Genomic DNA, 8130 nt, shown 5'->3' on the forward strand with positions numbered 1-8130 from the left:
ATTGCAAGATTTTTACTTTGAGGATTTGGAGAAGATCTTCACCAAGCCATAAAGCAAGGATTGAGGAAGGACAACTGGAAACATAGGGTGAATCAACAACAAAGTTTTCATTCATTTTGTAGAAATTAGGGTTCCCTCTTCCATATTCACTTGCATGATCTTTTTTTCAAAAAAAAAAAAAGAAAAGAAAAAAGAGGGGAGGTTTTTATTTGCATGCATTAATCTTTTAGGAAAAAAAGAATTAGAGGATAAAAGTAGTTTTAAAGGGATTCGATATTTTGTTTAAATTTGAAAAGTGGTTTATCTTAATTTTTAGATTTGCAAGTTGTATTTTCAAAAAAGAAGAAGAAATATTTAAATATGTTTATTATTTATTCTTGTCTTGCATAGATACCCTTTATCTATTTATTTATTCAATTACTTATTAATATTATATCCTTTATTCAATTACTTATTAGATTTAAGATAATATAAAATACATATATATTGCATGCTATTAAACACAATTAAGAGAAAGTAATATCTTTTTTTTTGATCGATAACCAAGATAATATATTGCTTAAAATAGGAAAGATTTACATCCAAAAAGCAGATATACAGTTTGCCACTACATGGGGTCTCACCCCTACTACACCAAAAGAACTCGATAAAAACACCAGACCTACAGGGCCATCAACTACTACAAACCATCATACATACACATACCTCACAAAAAAGAGCTCGACAGGCCCAGAGGACCTATCTACCGAAACCATCCCAAGGCCTCTTCCTTTGAGAAGTTAGGAATACCTCGGCTGGGCCCTGCATCATGCATCTCACTCCCTCCACCTGGCACTGTTCCTGGCCTGCCACCACCCAGCGAACCGCACTCCACCACCTTCGCATGCTTCCATGGAATCTGGTGGCGAGCCATAGGCCTCCCATCTTCATCTAGAGGAGCCTCAGACCAAATTGGGGTCACCTTCCCGTGAATCTTCACTCGCTCAGTCGGCCCCAACTCATGCACATACTGCACAATCTCTCTCAATCACTTCCTTGTGTTCTCCAATTGCAATTCAATAGGTGGAGATGTCGACCAAATTATGAACGGCTGCAGCTCCCCCACTTCTACGCCAATCCTCCGCCACGGCTCTTCCATCATCTTCAGCTCTTCACCAACAACAGCTCGAGCCACCACTTCGTTCAAACCACCCACCCATTTGGGTCTTAGCACCAAAGATGCAACCCACTGCACCTCCTCCGTCGACTTTCCCACCAGCAAGGCTAGAGCAACGAATGACGACGAGATGTCAAGGTTAGTTCTAGGCCGACAGTTAGACACTAGAAATTCCTCCCCAAAAATCAATTGCACTGCCCTCCAAAATTCCTCTCCATCCACCCTGAAGACATTCATCAACCTGTTGCTCGAGATCAGGCCACGAAAAGCTGGCATTTGCCCGTTCGTTGTCAAGGAAAAAATTGCCTCCATCCTGACTCGCCTCTGCACCAAAACCTGCACACACAACCAACACCGAAAACCAGCCACTGCGAAATGCGAGGGAGCCAAAATCAAAGGCCTTAAAAAGCCACCACCATCACATGACATGATTGCTCCACACGAATCGCAAAAAACCATGCATCATCACCAAGCCTTCACACCGATTGCCTCCCTCATCACCCATCACCGCCAGGCCACTTGCAACATATTCGTAGATCACAATCCATGAGGGCCATAACTTCCCACAAGTCCAGTGTCACAAACAGTCACTTCAAAAACAAACTCGGGTTCACTTTCCTAAGACTAAACAATGCAACAAAAATCATGAGAACTACCATTCGAAAGTCCTTGAACAATCTAAAATTATTTTCCAATGAGCCATTCGCTCCCACATTTGAAAGCTTGTCAGCTTCCACATTAGCTTCCCTTAGAACGTGGGCTTGAAGTCTTCAAACCCACACAAAAGAAGTTTCATTCTTCGAACGAGCTTGTCTAAGTGCCACGCCTCCATTCGACCTCTAGCTATCCCATTCACTACAATCTGAGAGTCTCCCTCCAAATGGAGTTTCTTCACTCCCAATTTCTTAGCCATGAGAATGACTTCTAACGCCGCTTGGCACTCAGCAACGTTGTTCGATCCATCCACCAATCTTTTAGCTCCTATGGCTAGAATATTGCCACAGTCATCCCGGGCTATTATCCCAACTCCAGAGACCCCTGGATTACCCCTCAAAGCGCCATCAAAATTGACCTTAGTCCAACCTTTACCTGGCGGGGCCCACTTCTATCTTGCTTCACCCATCCTCTGGGGATTAGCCCTCAAAAGCCAATTAGCAGGCCAAGAGAAAGTAATATCTAATATCTCTTTTAAAACTATGAAAAAAAAAAAAAAAAGAATAAATAAATTTAGATTCTGCTTATAAGTTTCTATAAATACATATTAAATGAGATTAATATAATACATGAAATATAATAACATCTTTAAGTTTTTTTTTTAATAATAAATATAAGTTATCTTTAACATTATCTTAGTTCATATTTTAAAGAAGAGCGATAATGAAACTATCTCGATCAACATGAAGTTTGAAAAAAAAAACAGTTTCAAAATAGAAATAAAGTAAATATTGAGATTATGTATAATTAAATGTGTGCTTATGAATAATTATTGAAAATAATATTAAAATACTGAAGTTTTAAGATTTAAGAGTAATAAATAGAAGTTTACATTTTAATAGAATAAATCTTAAAAAAACAGAATTTTTTTGAGAAGATAAGAAAAAAAAAAAAAAAACTCTATGGTAGAAAAGCATTCTTTTTAGAAGTTTGGGTCCATGGTATCATTAGTAGTCTTTTAGATGATTTAAATTATATATATATATATTTACATTTCTTTTCAATAAAAAAATAAAATAATAAAATAATAAAAGATAAAATATTATATATAAATTGCATTGTTAGCTTTTATCAGAAATACATGTGCATGTGCAGCTCAGTGCACGCATGTTAGGTCTTAATATAAGCTCCATGCATATTTTAGACATAAAGAAATTTAATAGACTTAATTCAAAGTTTCTATTTTAATATATTCTGTTAATAGTAATAATTCATAGTTTTAATATAAATATTACTAAAATTCTTGTTAATATTTATAATATTAATTTAAATATAATTTAATAATTGTGTACCATGTTTTTAATATTTAACATCTTAAATAAGAAAAGAATTATGTATATATTTAAATAATACAAAGTAATTTTATAAATTTTAAAGGACTACCTTTGAAAATAAATAAATATAATTTATGAATACAAAAGATTTAAGATGAAGTATCGATTTTAATTCCATTCAAAAACCTTGAATATGAAAGATGAATTTTATCGAATGAATTATATTACATGCAACGACTCGAGAGATAGATTGGTCAATTAATTTAAGTATTTAAAAATAATGTTAATAAATAATTGTTGGGAATAGATGTAATACTCCAAGTAAATAATTTTAGACATTATTTTATAAACAATTAATCAAATAAATGATATAATGGAACTTATTATATTAATATCTTAGACTATTCTTATGATTAATTTAACCCTATGATGAGTAAACAAATACTTAATTCTTCCATAAAAAAAATTATTAGTTATTTTATTTGATAAGTATGCTTATTTAAAAAAAAAATAATATAAGAAATTAGACTACATCCAAGCGTAATTAAGCTTAGCTTCCAAAATTAATTCTAATTAGTCCAAAGCATTTAATCTAAGAAAGTTGTCATTTTTGGAATTAACCAATTCTTTTGAGTAATTCAAGCTTAGTTGGACTAATCCCAAACAATTGATTCTTATAAAGAAAATGGTACTAGTTAAATTTAAATGAACCTTCAAGCATTTAGTAATAATTCACAAGGGTAGTAACTCATTAATCATTGATTTCCCTTTTAAACAATGGTATCAACACAATTCTTTGTTAGACTTATTTTAAAATCTGATCTCAAATAAGTACTGCTTTTGAAAGCAAGTAGATTCATCAAGTTTTAATACTAAAAGGATTTTATTTCAAAGAATGAGTACTTTACAACTTTTATTCTTTCCTTCAAATACTTAGTATCTTACAAGTATTAAATTTACTACTAAAAAATTCATTCTTGGTGCGATTAGTACCCTTCAAACATTTGGACTCATTTCCTTTTTGAAGCAAATAGTACTACGAGTTTTACTTGCAAGTTCTAATATTTTATTTGGTTTCTTTGAAAGTAATAGTTAGTATATATTTTGCAAAGGTTTTGGCATTAGTCTAAAAGCAACTAGAAATAGATTGATTCAAAATTATTTATTAGGACCCTTATTATTATTAACACTGGCTAATTAGGAAGTGTTTGGACTCTTTTCTTCTTTTCCAAACAATTAGTATTTAAAAATAACGTGGTCATTTTGAAGCTTATTGTTAATAGTTTTTCTGATTCAAACAAGTAAGTATTAAATTCACTTCCAAAAGTATTGTTATTTGATAATTTAATTTTCTTTTAAGCAATTTAGTACCATCCAAATATTAGGTTTCATATTTAAAAGTGTAATAGTTTTGTTTTAGAGAAATTAGTACCCTACAAGTAATTCAAATCATTTTCATAAGCTATCTCTTACAAGTATCATACTTTTCAAGTAACTAGTACTTCCATGTATTTAGTTCAAGTTTTAAATATTATCATAGTTTTCATTTTAAAAATTGATTTGTTTATTTTTATTCTCAAGTAAATGTTGCTTTCAATTACCTAAAATTAAAATCTTATTTAAAATTCAATCAATAATTCTTAGCATATATTAGTTTCATTTTCATAGTTGTATCGGGATATTGCTTTATTTAAGATTTCATGAACTTATAGTTAAATTCCTTAGTTAGACAACCAAACAAGAGGAGTTGAAACCAAAAACTAGCAGTGTTCGGTATCTATGGTGCCTCTGAGTCATGCTTACAGGTAATGCCGTTGTGTTGAACTACTGCACTTAACACCTAATAAAGCTGCAACAACGACGTCTGTGGCAGCATCCCTTTTAATCGCCGGGGAGAAATAAGAGTCATTTGAAAGTTAAAATCCAAGGGGTGGGTAATCCCCCTTGGATCGATAATCTAAAAAGATTAATTTTAAAATGAATTTATATCCGATCAGTAAAACTTTAGAAAACCCCATTAGGGTTTTGTTGTGCTTAATGATTTTGGAAATTTATCTTATGATTTCGGCGGATGATAACAGATTAAGGGTGACGTACTTAATAGGAAATAGGACTAGTTATTTTAGGCCACAAGCGGAAGGCCACCTTGAGCCTTTTTGCTATAGAGCTACCATCGTGGGTAGCAACCATAGAGAAATTGTTTGGGACATTGACCCTATAAAGGGTTGCGTACCCACCAAACAGTTTACATTAAATAATAGTTAGAAACCAGAACTACATACTTTACGCCTTGATCCTATATCGAAACGGGTAAGTAGGCAGTCTAGGGACGAAGTTGTCCCTTGTGTTCAGGCGATTGAGGATGGGGATTAGGATTTGGTTATGGGTGAGTGGTTGGTTCTCGAAGCTCCTTGGTCTTTTAATCAAATGGTGCAAATACTAATTGAAAGGTTAAAATTAATTCAATGCATACTCAGAAGGAATCCCATATAGATTTGCTTGACTTCCCGAGGCTTTAGGCCAAATTCCGAGGCGAACTCAAGCTTGTTTATGTAATTAGTTTTATACTCCTAAGGATGACGACCTCGGTGCACTCCTAGTAGGGGAGTGTAGTCTTTAGAGAGTGGCTCAGGACCCAGATGGTCCCGATGAGTCTAAAGTCTGGCCAGAACATATCCTATTCTTATGAATAGATGCCTACCCTGTTTGGGTAGATGCCTATCCCGGATTGGATAGATGAAACCTCCTGTCCCATATGAAGAAATGCCTAACCCATATGCTTAGATGCCCATCCCGGTTGGATGGATGCCTATCCCGTTTGGATAGATGTACCTAAGTATGTGATTGAATCAAACACAATTAAGAATAAGTAAGATATATATATATATATATATATATATATATATATATATATATATATATATATATATATATATATATATATATATATATATATATATATATATATATATATATATATATAAATCGTTTGAAATTTTGGGTTAATTTAATTGGGTTATTACATTAGAGTTACATGAAACTTAATTAGGTAAAAAAATATTATTTAAAATGTTTAATAATGTTGAGAGGCATTCTACAGTGATAGCAAGAAGTGGTGTAATGTTGTGTTAACAAGAACTCTTACTTTTTATTTGAAATTTGACAACTTACTTGTTTGATACTTAAATAATAAATATAAATATAAAAATGTAAATAAAATAATTTTTTGTTTTTGTTCAAATTGTGTTTATTGCTTCCTTAAACATAAACAAAAGATAAATATATAAATAAAATTTGTTATTACTTGTTAGTATTTTTTTTCATAAATTAGCTCTAAAGTAAAATGAACTAACTTTATTCATATGACCAATTATTTATTTGTATAATTGAAATAGATCAAATGAATAAATCTATTGTGTAATAAATTGAAATAGATCAAATGAATAAATTTAGTGTGTAATAAATAATTTATTTTGTTTTTATCTGAAATAAAAAGAAAACAAAATTGTACAAATAATTTATTTTGTTTTTATTTGTGTAATTAAAATAGATCAAATTAATAAATTTATTGTGTAATAAATAATTTATTTTGTTTTCATAAGACTTTAGCACTATTGATTTCATCCAAGGTGTTCCTTATATGAAATGAACAACCTTCTTTTAGTCATCAACAACTGAGAATGCTGAACAAACAATGGAAGATGATTGAACACTTTTCAGCCCTCGATTTTTTCATTCCCGTTTTTCGTTTGACTTGTTTTTCTGAATTCGATTTTGGACCGTTCCTAATGTTTCAAAGCGCATCTGCAGGTGAAATGTTTGACAATCCTCCTGGCACATTTAAACTTTCTAAAATGGTGCCAGTTCTTGTTCCTCCTGCTATCTCACAATTCACCTTAGACATCTCCACCTTGCAATTTGTTGCCTTCTTTTTTGGCGTGGCCTACACAAAATCCACAGCTCTTACTTGAAATACTTCTCTGAAAACATTTTTGCCACTTCATTTGCCTCTGCTCCCGCAATCATAGAACGTTTATTTACAGTTTTGACATTCAATGATTTTGCAGAGAGCTTTAGTGAGATCGCGCAGGATATATCCGTTGTTTGTTTGGCTCTTTCGTGGAAGATGATATAAATTCAAAAGTTGTGCAATTGTTGGCATTCATTTCACAGAGATTGGCTGGACAAATGGGCAAATTATTACCAAAATACGTGCCCTCTATGCAAATGTTCTCTTCTTCCAGAACATGTAACACAAGCAAACAATAAGAAAGCATGAACCTGTGAAATAGATGCTGGACAAAGACATGGATTCGAAGGGCTACTCACAATGGTGCCATAGTCTCCGTTATCCCTTACACCCACCTCCAGGAGCCCTCATTTTTCCCTTTATCCAAAACTTCGCAGAGATTTGTAAACTTCATAACATTAGATATATAATTATATTATATATTTTTTAAATGTATATTATTCAAAAATATTTTATAACGATTATAAGGAAAGAATTTCTCTCTGGAATTGGCTAACTTCCCTCCCAAATATTCCCTGGGTCATGGCCAAGGATTTTAATATGACTGAATCCCAGAATGACAAGGCTGGGGACTTCCGTTTGAATGGAAAAACGCAGAAAAGCCTCATTGGGATAGATTCAAACAACATCTACAACTATTTGACCCCCTGGAAGGCTCCAAACCTGATACCCCCAACCTATGGCACACCTGGTGCAATTTTCAGCAAAACACTAATAGGATCTACTCTAGGTTAGATAGGTTCTATGCTAATAAAGACTTCTTCTCCTTCTCCCCCAACTAGCTTGGGAATGTGGTTGCAGTCTTACCAACTACCCTATCTGACCACTTCCCCATTCTAGCCATTATCAACATCAGGAACTCCATCACCCCTAGCCATCCTCGCAATAAGAAATTCTTGCTCAATACCTCCTTGCTACAAGATGAGGATGTCCTGCATGCCATCAAATTAATTAGA

This window comes from Cryptomeria japonica, chromosome 8 (genome assembly GCF_030272615.1).
Source record: "Cryptomeria japonica chromosome 8, Sugi_1.0, whole genome shotgun sequence".
Lineage (NCBI taxonomy): Eukaryota > Viridiplantae > Streptophyta > Pinopsida > Cupressales > Cupressaceae > Cryptomeria > Cryptomeria japonica.